General features: G+C 47.6%; 2 protein-coding genes across 2 annotated transcripts in view; one reads left to right on the forward strand and one right to left on the reverse strand.

Moving 5' to 3' along the window:
- The window catches only part of ALPL (alkaline phosphatase, biomineralization associated), a 29,951-nt gene extending 19,391 nt beyond the window's left edge, over window positions 1-10,560 (reverse strand). Inside the window, exon 1 of the mRNA XM_088459492.1 lies at window positions 10,479-10,560. The gene's annotated coding sequence lies outside the window, so the exon portion shown is untranslated. The remainder of the gene's footprint in view (window positions 1-10,478) is intronic.
- The window catches only part of ECE1 (endothelin converting enzyme 1), a 136,889-nt gene that overhangs the window by 33,184 nt on the left and 86,963 nt on the right, over window positions 1-16,742 (forward strand). The window lies entirely within an intron of this gene.

Consider the following 16,742-nt stretch of genomic DNA (forward strand, 5'->3'; position numbering starts at 1 on the left):
CTCCTGTCCCATTATTCTATGCCATCCTTTTATATATTGGTGAAATACATGTGAGCTGTCCCTACCACCACTGTGGGCATAGGAGTGTATGCCCGTTTTAGTTGCTTTATACAAGGGTATTGGATGGTCATGGTGGCACTCATGATGGTGATAACAGAAGGTTAATAAGGGGGGGGGGGTATTGCCACAACTTGTACATAGGCATCGGGGTCTCCATGGCTTTCCCAATGCAGCTCTCTCTCCTGGGAGGGTCTCTGGAGGAAAATCCCGGCCTCCCTGGCTATGCCATGTTCTCGCATGGACAGAGGCTGGTAGTGCGGAGTGTGCGTCACTGCCAATGCTGCCCTCTGTTCTGTCTGGGTAATTGGAGCTATTTGGACTATCTCCAGGATGTTCAGTGTGTCAGTGTGTGCACCTCACCTGTCCATCTCCTTATCTCACCCTGATAAACCATTGCACATCCCTGCTCCTCCATCCACTGCCAGCTCTGGCACACAGCCTGTCTCTACTTGCTGAAGTGTATTCCTGTTGGGACACACCCCGAAAACAAGTCAAACCTCATAGACTTTTGTAATGTACTTTCCCTGATATTGGCAAAGACTCTTCTGTATTATAGGGAGTGCCAGCAGGGACGTTCAATGCACCACCAGGATCAGGCGGCCAAATATCTGCTGAATCTGGCTCTGGGAGGGCACTAGATGGCAGGTGTGGGTGAGGGATCTAGAGGAAAGAACCCTCAGTGCTGACAGTCTGTAGGTAGTTAGGCAGGAACCCCCTTTACCTACACTAGTCGGCTCACTAGCATTAATCCCCAGATGCCCTGTATAGAGCCCAGTATGTGCCCTGACAGCGACCAGTCAGTCCTGAACCATAGTGTTGGAAGAGGTGCTGCAGCAGCTATGGATTGTTAAAGGGCCAGGTGGTGGCAGCGGCGACTCCTACAATTCGGGACACCATGTTGGCAGTCCATTTCTGTGTAGTGGGAGGGGAAACTGATTAACTCTGAGTAATGACTCACCACCTGCATGTTTGGGCGGGGGGGGGGGGTGGTTAAGTAGGCCTGTAAAAAAAAAAAAATATATATATATATATATTTATTGGCATACCCTATAGTTACTGCTGGGTGTTGGTGATAAATACGTCCCTTTGTGCTGTGCGGACTGCGTCGGAACAACCTTTTTCTTGTGTTGGAGGATGGTTGGTTGTGGGGTGAAGGAGCAGGTCTGCATAGAACGGTGAAGCTCCGAGTGCAGCTGGTCTGCAGGTCGGGTTAAGGTTGGTTGGGGCCCCCACCAATAAAATTGTTAATGCCGGTGAGGCCGTTACAAAGTATAATGTGTAAATACTCCCAGCGCCACAAATGTCGTGCCCCCAGTTTGCATTATACCACACAGAAACCTCAGTTCACATATGACACAGGACCCACACTGACATAACTATGTATGGGGAGACCTGGGTGATTGCCCCAGATACCCTGTCAATCCTGCTCTGATGGTCTGTGAGCCAGATTCAAGCGGTACCTACTCTGGGTGATGCCAGTTATTTGGTCACAGGCTGTGGTTACACCTGTATCTGCAGAGACTTTTGTATGCTCCTTTTGGTCCACATTGCTCTGCAGAAAGTGGCTGATGTCTGTGGGCCTGAAAAAAAATTCTTAAGTCCTGCGGCTTATTCATGTACGTCCTACTTGCTTACTTTGAAAAAGCATTTCAGGGAGATTGTGAACCACCTATGAGCGCTGCAGTAAAGTGGACGTGTACTGCTACATCTGAGAGGCCATAAAATTAACTTGCATCCAAATATAAAGTTCACAGCAGTCAGTAAGATCTGTGTTGATGAAAACTCTGATACTTTTCAGATAATGCATGTAGCCATAGGGATCATTGGGGCTGATTTCAGCATTGTGCGTATGTGCAATGCTGAATGCAGATTCCCGATTATCGGGAATTTGCATGGGCGCAGGACCCATTCTGCAAGTGGGCAGAATGGGTCCTGCGGGGACGGCCGCCGTTCCCAGAAATGGGGGCGTGTCCGTTTTCCAGGAGTGACCAGGCCAGGGACTGCATCGACAGATGCAGTTTCTTGGCCTTGCAAGCCGGTCAGCCTGAGTAAGCTGAGGCTTACGGCCCGGCGCCATCCATAATCAACCACCGGATTCAGGGAGCCTCCATGACATTCAGGAATATTTGGCAAGTATGATGTAGGGGGTATCGCAATATCAGGATTGTAGCCACCACTGGCCCCATACAATGTATGAAGGTGCTATAATTGTGTTATTTATCATGCTCTGACAATCAAACATTTTCCGAGCTGCTTTTCAGATGGCGTTTGCAGGCAATGAAGCATGACTCCAAATCCTCCATGTCTTGCTGTACATATTATATACTCATGAACCCCTCCAGGACATGGCAATGTAAGGTGTAGCTGCTGTTTACTGGCGCAGGTAAAAGGTTTTGCAGTGACAGCTGATTGTTGAAGACCTGCAATTAGTTTGGTTCCTGGGCAACTACAGTAAAAGGAATCCCCACTAGATCAAGGTTAGGCAACCTGTAGCACTCAAATCTGCTGTGGAACTACATATCCCAGCATGCCCTGCCACGGGTTTGCCGTTTGGGCTTCTAAATCTGTGGAAGAGCATGCTGGGCTGTGTAGTTCTACAGCAGCTGGAGTGCCACAGGTTGTCTACCCTTGACCTAGGTGGTGACATGGTGGACATTTACCAGTCTGATTTATGCATAGGGTTTTGTTAAAATCGGTATCACGGGTCCCAGGGGTTATTGAGGATGGGTGTAATCTGCTTGTGCGTCAATAATTCTAAAGGGAGGTGTCCTCCGGCCCTTTGTAGATTTTGGGGCATATTTGAGAGTTTTTAAAAAAAAATCTCAGAAAACGGCAATTTCTGAATTTAAGTTTTCCCAGAATGTATTAAGGAGTCGTCGCTGCAGGTATCTGAGATCTGCCGCCCACTATCTTATTTTTCCTATAAAAGCTGTCCCTATTCCTGTGGGGACTGCACCATTCTCATATTTACTAAGCTCCGGTAAGCCTGGATGTTACAGCAGTGTCCCAGGGTCATGGCCCCTCTGCATGTGCTCACCTCCCGTCCCCCCTCTCCGCCTGTGTATAACAGAATCCCTGTGTAATGAGCTCCTGCTGTGTCTTACAGCCGGAAAGTAATGGGATTTGTTTCTAGTCTATCCCCCTCACAGCAGATGTGAGGGCCAAAGTCTGTAACCCGGGGCTGGCACTTCCTGGAGCTCAGCGTGGGCACAGCTCCTTCACAGGCATCCAATGCCTCCTAATGACTCTGGGAAGTGGCCACACAATGGCCAGAAGTCCTCTTCAGTCTGTTTGTTGTATCTGTAGCTGGCGACTGACTAGATACCACTGATCAGATATTGTAGCTGGCCATGGTCACTTCTAGGAGATGAGGCTACAAATCGGGGCAGCACAGACGGCGTAATGGTTAGCGTTACTGCCTCACAGCAATGAGGTCATGGGTTCAATTCCCACCATGGCCCTAACTGTGTGGAGTTTGTATATTCTCCCTGTGCTTGCGTGGGTTTCCTCCGGGTACTCCGGTTTCCTCCCACACTCCAAATATACTGGTAGGTTAATTGGTTCCCAACAAAAATTAATTAACCCTAGTGTGTATGTGTGTGAGCATATGATAGGGAATATAGATTGTAAGCTCCACTGGGGCAGGGACCAATGTGACTGGCCAAATATTCTCTCTGTAAAGTGCTGCAGAATATGTGTGCGCTATATAAATAACTGGTAGTAAATAAATAAAAATATTAAGGAACCGCAGAAGCTTACAATTAGGTCAAGTAATGGATAATCTGGTTACAGATAGGGAAAAGCAGACCTGACCTGTGGACAGCAGTGTCCATACACATCAGGGTTAATATAGTGGATCATTAATGAGGCAACTGTACTTTATAGGAATCTATGGAAAGGTTCACGGGTCCTGTTTCTTGATGACCGAACTTTACGCCTGTGGGACAAACTGGACTTGTTTCCTGTCCTGCAGTGGTGGCCAACACTCCTTGGGCCTGATTCAGACCCACTCGCAAGCGGCTGTGCGCTCGCAAGTGGGTCGATGTTGTGCACTGCGCATGCGCACGACGGCGGGAGCTCCGTCGTGCGCAAGCGCCAGACGCCATGAGCGAAGGAAAGTCCTTCGCTCGTTGTGTCTGATCAAAGGGGGCGTGCTGTCGATGTTGATTGACAGCACGCCCCCTTTGGTGGGCGTGCCGGGGGCGTGCCTCCCTGACGGGGGCGTTCCCAAGGGAACGCCTACCGTCAGAAGCCGGCAAACTGACATCACTAGTGATGTCAGTGGGAGTGATTTTGGCTCTGATAGAGCCAAAATCACTCCGGGCCTTGCGGTTGAAAACCTCAACCGCAGGCTCCGGCTCGCAGTTTCGATGGTCACGACCATCGCGGCCATCAAACTGCACGCTCGTATAGGCTGTGGGTGGTGACCCACAGCTATAAGAGCGTCCAGGAGGACGCTCCATTTTTATGGAGGGCGGCCCTCATTCAGAGCGTGCGCTCTGCTCAGAGCGTACGGCTCTGAATGAGGGCCCTTAATCACAATCCCAGACTTGTCCCTGGCTATTGTCTTTTGTGCAGAGTACAGTCTCTGTGCTGGATGGCAGATCTATTGGCTGACTGACGTTTGCAGGTTTTAGAAGTGAAAATTTTAGAAAAATAAAAAGGTGAACAAGATATGACTGAGGGTGTAGTCTGATGTGACGGAACTGTGTGTGTGTGTGTGTGGCTTGGATGCAGTATGGTCCCTGTGGTGGGGGTCTCCTGATCTATAGTGTGACCTGGTGAGAGCAGGAGCAGGAGGTCACACAGCCACATGTGCTACATACAGTGCAGTCAGCCAGCCTTGTCCTTCCAGAGCCCCCTATACCTGACCTCCCCCGACTGACCTGTGTAGAGCACAGGATGCTCTCCTTGGGGGGGTGGGGGTGCAATAATATATCCCAATGTGCTCCCACACAAAGGAACCCTGTATGATGCAGCTTTTCAGGAATCTGCCCTGGTGAGGGTATGGGCGCTGTCACCCTTGTGCTAAACTGTATTGGGTTTATAAAGTTCTCTAATTCTGGGATCTATTCTCGCAGTCACAATTACTCCCCAGGCAAATGTGACCTAGGATGGGCCTGTATTCTCTGTGTATATATCTATACCGTCCTGTGACTGTAATAGTGACATAATAGTACATACTACAAGAAATGTGTGAGATGAAATCTCCCCATTAGTGCTGCAATAAGGACTCTGCTGTGTCCATACCTGTTCTGTAGACTGTTCTTCATATTCTCCAATCTTTTACTTATACTGTAATCCCCTCCTGCCCCTTGTTTACTGTGTATCCCTTCTATACTGTATACACGGCCCTGATGTATACAGTGTACCCCTCATGCCCTTTGTATACACGGCCCTGATGTATACAGTGTACCCCTCATGCCCCTTGTATACGCGGCCCTGATGTATACAGTGTACCCCTCATGCCCTTTGTATATGCGGCCCTGATGTATACAGTGTACCCCTCATGCCCTTTGTATACGCGGCCCTGATGTATACAGTGTACCCCTCATGCCCCTTGTATACACGGCCCTGATGTATACAGTGTACCCCTCATGCCCCTTGAATACACGGCCCTGATGTATACAGTGTACCCCTCATGCTTACAGGAATGTATCTGGGATGTGCCCACTCTGTGGAATTCTCTCTAACACACGATAACTCTCCTCCAAAACTTGGTGTTCCCTGAATACTCTCCTCTTATCCTATTCCTGAGCCTCCCACATAACCTCCATAAATGATCCTACCCAAAGACTTCCCCTATATACAGTCCAGGTATGTAACCTTACAGACATTCTTCACTTGCACATGTCCTGTCCCCAGACCGACATTCCTGTGTGACTGGATCATACATCCCACCAAGAGCCTCTGCAATGTGGCCGGGCCAATATGGAATCTGTAGCACCTATCCTCCTGTACCAATGCCTATTTCCCCATAGGATGCCTGCTTGTGAGCAGGGCCCTCCTTACCTCTGTGTCGCCCATGTATCATTCTATATTTGCAGCTATATCCCTGAAAACACCAGTTATCGGGGGTTAACTGCAAATATTAAGTGTCCTCCGGATGTATAAAGGAGAGACTGCCGGAGACCTCTCTGATACTTGCTGTGATCCCTCCATTCCCGCAGGCAGCCACCCCCCCCCCCCCCTATAGGTTTCTATGGGGGATGCGATGCTGCTAAATTTAGCCCCCCCAGCTAACGCCATCTGAAGATAATGGTGACTCGCTGTAGACTATGGGTCACACACCGCATAATTAGTCAGGAGAGGGCTCCCCCGTAACCTTTCCCGGCAATGGCGGCCGTGCATGCGTGGCAGCTCCTATGGGCACACTGAAGGGACGGACTCCTCTCGGAGCCCCTCCCCCTGCATGTGCCGGATGATGCATTACGGCGATAGGAACGTATGGTGCAATCATGGGTGGTAAGGTCATGCCCAGAATGCATTGCAGTTATTAATAAAGAATGGGGAAGGGAGGGCTGTGTTATACCCACACTCGTTTTATTACTGTTTGTACCTGATTGTAAAGCTAACGGAATATACTGGTGCTATATACCTTATGTATACATGTATATTATACCCGTCATGCCTCTTATATATGCTGTATATTCCTCATGTCCATTTTTAAATACTATATTCCTTATATATTGTGATCCCCATATCTATACTGTATACCTCATTTATATTCTATCCCTCATGCCCATATACTGTATTCTCCTCATGCATATTATATATCACTAATGTATGTTCTATGCCCCTTATGTATACCCCGTATTCTTGTGTACTGTATTCACCTTGTGCCTGAGTACCCTTTACCCCTTAAATACTTTTTCTTGTGCCCCACATAGATCATGTATGTATACATTGTGTGCCCACATATATACATTGTATGCCCCTCGTGCGTGTATACTATATGCTCCTTGTTCCCATATATTCAGAGTATGCCCCTCATGCGTGTGTATATATGGTGTGTTGTGTGTGTGTGTGTGTATATATATATGTATGTATGTGTATGTATATATATATGTGTGTGTGTGTGTGTGTATATATATATATATATATATATATATATATATATATATATATATATATATATATATATTTCCCCCCCATACATCTACATGTGTATATACTGTGTGCCACACATGAGGGGCATAGAGTGTATATCAAATACTGTATGCTTCCTAGATGGTGTGTATCTCATGCAGGGGCGTATCTATAATGGGTGCGGGGCACACGGGTCCATGGGGGCCCTGCACCCTTAGTATTACTTATCTCTCGTGTCCCATGTCAGCGCGGGGATCCGGGCTGTAAAAACGTCTGGAAAATGGCCGTGGCGGCCATGTTCCCGTTTGTGTATGTGCAGTACAGGGAAAATGGGCGCAGCGGCAATTTCCCCGTGACCTGTGCATTTGCTATAGACTTTCGGCATACTCTAGTGCCCAGAATCTATAACTCCGGCGCTGGCCGCGCACAGCTCAGTGCGTTGTCGGCTGCCAAATGGAGAGGGAGCCCGTGACGGAGACTGTACATGGGCCCCCTCCTCACTAGAAACGCCCCTGCTCTCGTGTGTGTGTGTGTGTGTGTGTAATATATTTATACTGCATGTCCCTCATGCCTGTATACTATATGCCACTTGTGCCCCACATATACACTGTATGCCCCTCGTGTCTGTGTACATTTGTGGGTGGGTCTAGCATGTGGGATGCACCCACTCACAGGAGCATGGCATAGCACCCAGCAGCGGGGACTAAAGTATTCACTACAGTGTTAGGGTGGCAGGACAGTCCCATAATAGCTGTATCTTTAGCTGGATGTATTTTAGATGCTACAATGTATAATTAAAGTGCTACAACTTTATCCTGTACATCTCATGTAAATAACACATAATCATAATCTATTTTCTGTCAGAGATAGATGAATGAAGGACTTAACTTTGACATTACACCAGGTCATCTTATAACACACACATTCCTCAGCACATATCCTAACCCCTTGCTCCATGCTCCTTCCTCACTATCTACTGGGGGGGGGGGGGAGCGGGTACTATTTGCACGGGCTTCCTGAGGGGCCCGGCGCCACCCCCCCCCCCCCTCCCTCACAGCAGCCTAGCACACAGCTTGTGCTGAGCTGCAGTGGGAGACTGCTCTCCTATGGCTGTGGGGGGAGCAATCACACGCATTGTGCCCCCCCTGACTTTGCACCGGGCTGAGGGTCTCGCAGCGCCCCCCTCCCCAGGGCGAAGCGTCACTGCAGAACGTGTTTTGGTTTTTTTTGGCGCAAGGGGGCACGGCCATACCTCCCGCGATTAGGCCACACCCCCTCTTCACACGGGCTCGGCAGGGTTCTCTATGCCCCTGTATCTACCCCATCTGTGTCGCCCCTGCCTGTCTGCCCCTCCCCTTTAGAATGTAAGCTCTCACGAGCAGGGCCCTCGTCCCTCACGTGTTTCTCCTCCCCCTACTTATAATATAATGTACTCCTAACACTTGGTTGCTGAGGCCCTGCTGCTTGTGTTATGCAGCTCTGTGTATAAACCATGTCCTTGTCCTGCATGGTTTTGTATTACTATTAACTGTTTTTCTTGTGTGCTCGTTTATGTACTGTGTAAGGCGCTGTGGAACCTTTGTGGTGCCATATAAATAAAGGATGATATTATGATACACAGTATGCACCTCATGCATTTCGTGTGTGTATAGATGCTGATGGTGTATACATCTCATATTGGCGAGTCCATTAATGTCCTGTCCTTGCATTAGGGGGCTTCAGCCGTCTGTACTGAACTGCACCAGCTGCGCTATTTTTCATCAGGAACAAGCAGAAACTCAATTCCTGAACCTCTCATTAACTATGATTAATGTCCTGGGCCAAAATGTATATACCATAAGAAGTCTTAAACTTTTCTGCATTCTTGATGTTAGCATTTAGGCTTTTAATACTGTGAAAACCAGATAGAAGCCACACAATTCTGGGTATACTTACCTACATACATCTACACTGTCGTCTTAGGCCCACCCCCGCCCAAGCAATGTCTAGATTACTGGCATTGTGGAGCAGGGGGTGGTGCCACGATGACTCGTTTCAACGGCAATTGTCATCGCCCAACTGTGCCGCCCACTTCACTAACCTGGGAGACTCGTCCATCTTTCTGGGTGGCCAGAAGTGCCACCTGATTTTCAGGAGCCTCCTGGCCGTTCCAGGATGGTAGGCAGGTATGCATATTGTACATATGTTTGATCTATTGAATTATCTTTCTATGTGACCATGATTATTATTCCACATAAAATAGTTTCGGCGTTTAGTAATTTTCCCATGATTTCTGCACAGCCGGTTGCATGTGGTGGTCTTGGTAGGATCCCTCCTGCGTTACTGATTGCCTCTACCCTCTGATCCCGTCAGAGTATACGGTGTATGTATTTGTGGTGTCATCTCATCGGGTCTCGTCATGTAATCTAGGATATGTGGGAACATGCGTAACGGGGCTCTGAGTAACGGGGGCATACCTATATATGTCACTGCATAACTCTATCCAGTTAGATCCTATAATATATGAGACAGCACAAATTCTGCTTCACAGGATCCATTAATAATTTCATGGCTAGAAATCTATCTGTGAAGTAACTAATATCATCTCTCTTCCTGACATATTGTAGTACAACCAGACTCCATACACTGTATGGCTCCGCATGCGATATTGCCAGACCTCAAACCCGACGACGTCACGTGTGACCACGGGGGAGCGTATATCATGCATGCACAATCTGCTGTTCCGTTTTGCCAAATTGGAGCAACATTGCACCAGTGTGTAACCGGCTTAAGTTTTAGTGATTACCGATTTTGGTCCATATTTTTAACAGATTAATAAATGTTAACTTAAAAAAATTGTATTACACTTTAAAAATGTTTACGTGCCTTTCTTTAAGCGTGACCCCATACGGTAGATTTTTCTTTGTGCAAAAAAAAAAATAAAAAAAAAATATATATATATGTCTCTTGTATATACTGTATTCCCCACATACATTGTATACCTGGCACACCCTGTAATATACAGATTAATGTACAAATTGTGGATCTATAATGTACCAATAACTGTTTCACTCTATGCTGTGCAATGTGGCCACCAATCTCTATGTATAAAATACTGCAATAGCCCAGTACAGATCCATGGCTTCCAGATGTAACCAAGCTGAGTGAGTACAATGACCATGTTGGGGGTTGTAGTACCTGAATGCTGCACAGAGGCAGCAGGATCCCTGGTAATCATTCTATACTAATCTACCACAGTATCAGACAGTCATTCATTGTTACACAAGTAACTTCTCTAAGGGCTGTAACTGGGGAATCTCCGTTAAAAAACTTCAGAGACAAGTTCTTACCTTGTGTCCTGGGAGCCTGGTGAGGATGGAGGAGACGGGACTAGCATGCAGGGATCCTTGGTGTGTGGAGGAGACTGAGGTGTTACAGGACAGCCCATTAGGATGCATACCAGCAAATGGTTCATGTCTCAGCCCCTTCTTGTAGCAGCCCCCTCCTCTACTCCCCCGCCCCATCCTTCTATCAGTCTGTGGAATAAACAGTATTTTCCCACTGAACTGGTGAGAGCAGTTCCCCTGCCTCTGGGAGAGGTTCCTGGGAGCTGGGGTCACCCCCTCCTGCCTGCGCACAGGCTTCTACAAGCTCTTACACCAGACTCCAGGGGGTACACTTACTAAAGTGAGAGTTTTTAGAAGTGAGTTTTAGAAGAGATGTTGCCCATAGCAACCAATCAGATTCTAGCTGTTATCTTCTAGAAGGTGCTAGTTAAATGTTAAGTAGAATCTGGTTGCTATGGGCAACATCTCTTCTAAAACTCACTTCTAAAAACTCAATTTAGTAAATTTACCCCCCCACATCTCTGGGAAATATTCCATTAGCAGCAGGAAAGTCAGAGTTGACTCGTCCTGTGACACTATGGGGTCTATGTACTAAGCAGTGTTGGGAGACAGAGTGAAAAGTGATAAGGTTCCAGCCAATCAGCTCCCAACTGTCATTTTTCAAACACAGCCTGTGAGATGGCAGTTGGGAGCTGATTGGCTGGCACCTTATCACTTTCTTATCACTTTTCACTCTGTCTCCTAACACTGTTTAGTAAATAGACCATACCTGCCGACTTTCTGGCCGCTCCTTCCCGGGGGTGACATCACTTGCGGGCAGGGGCGGGGTCATGCGATCGCGTCAGTTTGGCCCCGCCCCCGCTACACAATGCCGGTAAAATAGGTATTGTGAATCAGGGGGTGGGGCCGAAATGACACGAATCGCGTTACTGGCCCCCCGTTGCGGGGGGGATAGGAGGGGTGGGTGGCAGCAGGGAGAATTGCCTGCCTTCCCGTGACGTCGGGAGCGGCACACGACTTTCGGGAGGCTCCCAACCAAATCGGGAGGGTAGGCAAGTATGAAATGGACCCCTCTGTTCTGGATAACACTTGGGGGGGGCCCATTTACCACTGATCACATATTCAATGCGATATTGGCGCCCATGGACATATATGCAATCATTTTGGCAAATGTATTAAAGAACACTAGCCGGGAAAGGGGCTCGGAAATGGCCCGTCGCTGCGATGTTCTTGGGGTGAAGTGACAGTCGGTGATCTCTTCTCTTCTGTGCTGGGGCTCCAGAGCATGTGCGGTCTACAGAACACGCATGCGCAGCGGCCATTGCCAGGGAGGGGGAAAGGGTTCTCCCGGTCAGGGGCGTAGAGAGCCACGCCGGGACTCAATAAGAGGGGGCGTGGCCTAATCGCGGGGGAAAAAAACCACATGGTTTTGCAGTGCCGCTGTGAGCCCCCTCAGTCCGGCGCAAAGCCAGAGGGGGGCGCGATCAGTGTGATAGCTCCCCCCCCTTCAGGCATAGGAGATTGCTGTGGCTGCTACTTAGCAGCCGCCAGCAATCTAACGCTGCAGCCCAGCACACGCTGCAGAGGGAGGAAGTGAGGGCGGGCGGTGCCGGGCCCCTCTGGAAGCCTGGGTAAACTGTACCTGCCCCCCCCCCTTCTCGGCGCCCCTGCTCCTGGTAACTGATGTGATGCGCTGCTGTAGCCTATGAGCTACACAACGCCATCTGTAGATGGAGTTGGCTATACTTGGTGAATCCGACCGTATCGCATCTCCAATAGAAACCTATGGGGGCAGTAACTTGTCAGAAACAGGACATCTGGGGGATGCTAAATATTTGCGGATAGACCCTCAAAAAAGTGTTTTGGGGAGTTTGCTGCAAATAATGTTAAATGGGCCCCCATGTCACGCATGTGCATATCCTCTGACTGGCCTGACACCTTGCTGAGGTAGACGACCATCACTCAGCGACATTGTGATTTAGACGATTGATTTTCCACTCCTACAATGGGGCTGATTCTGCCACCGCTCATCTCCAGATCTTGGCTACGAAGATACTACAGCGGATCTGCAGCTCAGTGCCTTGTGGCTACAGCGGGTCTGTGCCACCGTGCCTTGTGGCTACAGCGGGTCTGTGCCACCGTGCCTTGTGGCTACAGCGGGTCTGTGCCACCGTGCCTTGTGGCTACAGCGGGTCTGTGCCACCGTGCCTTGTGGCTACAGCGGGTCTGCGGCGCCTTGCGGATAGAAAATAAACACCGTTCACATCCCAATAAATGGATCCCACAGAGTGCAGGCTGCTGTAGGTTTTATCCTCCTGTATTAAATGCTTCTTTCCCTATAGAGTTAAGGTGCCCATCCGCTTAAAGACCTGAAAACGACTGCACGATTATGACATTGTAATCGTGCAGTCGTTTTGTCAGTCTGTGATGAGCCTGCACTGAACGAGCGGTCGATCAGTGTAGGCAGATCAATAATCTCCTAACATGCTGAACCTGACGTTATCAGGTTGTCAAGCATGTTTGCCTAATGATAGAGGTCTAAATGACCAGCGGGAACGCGCATCGCTGGACGTTTTAGACATTTTTGCAAACTATTCATGAACAATAACGATGCTGTTATTATTCAATCGCTCAACATAATTATCTAGTGTAGTGGTTCCAAAACTGTGTGCTGTGGCACCCTGGGATGCCTCAGGACACTTGCAGGGGTGCCTCAGCTTGGTGATGATTACTGTAATGTAAATATGTGGACAAACAGAAGCGTAGACCTGTTCCCCAACACATAACTGAGCGTGCGCAGTAGCGCTCTACACTTATCTTCCACCAGGGAGGTTTCATTCCCTGTGCTAAGACGCCCACCAGACTTTGATACTGCGAATGCGCGGCGCCATCTCGTAACAGTTTCAGTGTGAGACTGTAGTCTCTCGCTTAGCTCCAGAGAGACCCTGGTATTATAGCCACCCATAACGCCTTCCTGCATCCCTGTACCGCTACCCGGTCACCAGATTCTTACCAGCTGGTGACTTCTATAACACCAGTGTATAACAGTGAGTACGACTATGCAGTGTAACAGCAATAAATCAAACCAGTGTATAACAGTGAGTACGACTGTATGCAGTGTAACAGCAATAAAACCACTCCACTGATTAAGTAATTGGGCATTCGCTGGTGTATACTGGAACTCTGCTACACCTTCAAACCTATACACCAGAGGTTCCCCAAACTCTGCCCACAAGGCACCCTAACTGTCCAAGTTTTAAGGATAACCATACTTGGACACAGGTGACTTAATTCATTCTCAGTCAATTTGATTTAACCATCTGCTCAACCATGGATATCCTTTAAAACCTGTACCGTTAAGGTGTTTGAGAACCTCTGCTATACACACGTAATGAGCCCGCCAATATACAGATGGGCATATCTGGACCTGTTGGGTGTATAAAGACTTTGGGAAATGCAGTTATCCTGTGGAGTGACCCTGCCCTGTGCTGGATAATTACACCAGGTCTATGTATACCCGTTTCGCGCCTTCCCATGGGGAGCTGGAGTTTAGGTTATATCCAATATGACCTCAGTAGAGATTACTCTGCACCCAGAAATAGTTTTTTATTTTATTCATCAGAGCAATAATATATATCCATCAAAGAACATGGTAAGTAATAAATAGAACAAAAATCTATTAAAGGTAGTAATATACAAATATTACAGTATAAATGCAAAACAGTATTTCCTTAACAAAACAAAACCAAGAAATGGCATATATTAGTCAAAGTAATCTAAGCATGGCAGGCACACCCCCCAAAACATTATCCAATAAAAATAAAAAATAACCAAAAAAAGGGAAAGGAGATCCCAAAAATAAGACAAAGAAATGGGTGGATCATCCAGTAAAATCCGGGTTTCATACCAAGAAGTACTTAACATAAATGTATTTGGCGTTTTAAGGTCAATGTAAAGGAGTCTATAAAACCTTCCCACAGCTGGAAAAAGGCAGCTGGCTTACTATCCTTAGGCAGTGTGGTCTGTAGCCAATCCATTTGAAAAGCAAAAAATAATTTGGCCCGAAACCGAGAAACAGATGGGGATCTGCATGGGTCCACATCTGCAATATACATTTGTGAGCCACAGTTGATAGTAAAAAATGATTGATACCTGAAACAGATGGTGGAAGACAACTAACTAGACACCTAGATGCAAATCTGTTGACCAATGACCAGAATCTACGTATAAGAGTGTAATCCCACATACAATGTATAAAAGTTGTATCAGAGTCCCCACATTTAGTACAAACACTAGTATCGGACAATCCCATCAGGAAGCTGCAGTGGGGGGAAAGATACCCATTGTGATAAATGTTATAGAACATTTCTCTATACATGCTGGATGACAGCACTGATTGAGAATAGAGGAATGAGCGCAACAGGCTATTATCATTATCATCATTATCCTTTATATGGTGCCACAAGGGTTCCGCAGCGCCTTACAAAGTACATAATAACTACTTTCTGTGCGCTCATTTGTTTAACAGTACAAACCATACAGGACAAATACATGATTTATAAACATTGCAGCATAACACTTAAATAAGCAGCATGGTGTCAGCAACCAAGTGTTAGGTGCTGTTGTAAATTAAAATAGAAGTAAGGGAAGGAGACTCACATAAGGGATGAGGGCCCTGCTCGTGAGAGCTTACATTCTAAAGGGGAGGGGGCAGACAAACAGGGGTGACGCAGATGGGCTGGTTTGTAAGGAAGGAACATGGAGTAGTGGGTCAGGATACCCATAAATAGTCAATGTTACATGGTGTCAGGTTCTCTGCTACAGGATTGTACCCCCTTTCATGCTTGATTACAGAGCTAGCACTCTATAGTGGGACCCCAGTATTGCCTGACTGCTGTGTTGATGGATGCCATGATTTCCTGAACAGCAAGTGAGGCTTAAGCTCCTTTACCATGGAGTTTTATGCAGGAATGTGTTGTGGCAGTAGGGTGTCATGAATTGTAAGCTCTTGGGATCATTTCCCTGTCTCGTGTACATGTTGTAATGGAAGATTTGTTTCTCTATATGACTTGGGTGATGTGCTGAAGATACTGCCTAGCACTGGGGGGGGGGATTGTTATGGTATTCTACAAATAAGCAGGGATGATGGAGGTTTGTGCTTTGAGACCTCTATGCAGATAAGAGGCATTGCAGGAGCTTGGCAGACTCCAGGAGGGGTTCCACTGTTGGCCTCTGTTCATAGTTATGTCAGTGAAACAGCTGAGGCCCCCTTACCCCCAAGCCACGGGCACCCCGCACATTCCTTCTCAGACAGCGAGGCCCAAAAGCCTCTCCTAGGGGAGACTCCCAGCTCTGCCAAAATGATCCCTCAGCTGCTTTACAGCACCCTGCATACTTGCCATTGTGACATGGGCCCCTGACACTCTAAAGCAGGGGGTTCTCAAACTTGGTCCTCAGGACCCCACACGGTTCACGTTTTCCGGGTCACCTGGCAGGTGCACAGGTGTATTCATAACTCACTGACCCATTTTGAAATATCCACAGGTGGAGCTAATTATTTCACTTGTGATTCTGTGAGCAGACCTGGAAAACATGCACTGTTTGGGGTCCTGAGGACAGAGTTTGAGAACCTGTGATGTAAAGTATCTGTTCTAAGGCCTCGCCCAACTCTACACTGATATGTCTCCTTAGTCACAGTTGTATATGGAAGACTGCACAGTACCACTTCTCTTGCTGGGTATGCTGTATGCAATGCTCCGTGCTTGGTATATGTGTATGGGGAGACTGTGCACAGTACCATTGCTCTTGCCGTGTATACTGGATGTAATGGTCAGTGAATGGTCTGTGTGGGAACACTAAAGCCGCGCATCCACTTGCCAATTAAAACGAGCGATTGAACTATATCATTCTCGCTCAATCGCTCATGAATCGGGCATGAAAATGTCAAACGACCAGTGATGTGCGCTCACGCTGGTCGTTTTCTATATCGATCATCGCCTGAACATGCTGGTCAATCTGACGATAATGACAGATTGACCATGCTCAGGGATGAGGGAGGGTGCCTGCATTGTACAACATATCGGTCAGTGTAGGCACTGCAGGGAAGAGTAATGACACAACCATTACAATGTTGCAATCGTACTGTTGTTCCCTTATCTGCTAGTGGATACTCACCTTTCATTCTTAATAGATTGTGAGACGTGTAAGCACTCTTCCTGGCAGTCGTCTCCACCTCGCCTCCAGTATTTACTCGTCTGAATAAACATT

The sequence above is a fragment of the Taudactylus pleione genome, unplaced genomic scaffold, assembly GCF_031769625.1.
Source record: "Taudactylus pleione unplaced genomic scaffold, aTauple2 ptg000912l, whole genome shotgun sequence".
Classification (NCBI taxonomy): domain Eukaryota; kingdom Metazoa; phylum Chordata; class Amphibia; order Anura; family Myobatrachidae; genus Taudactylus; species Taudactylus pleione.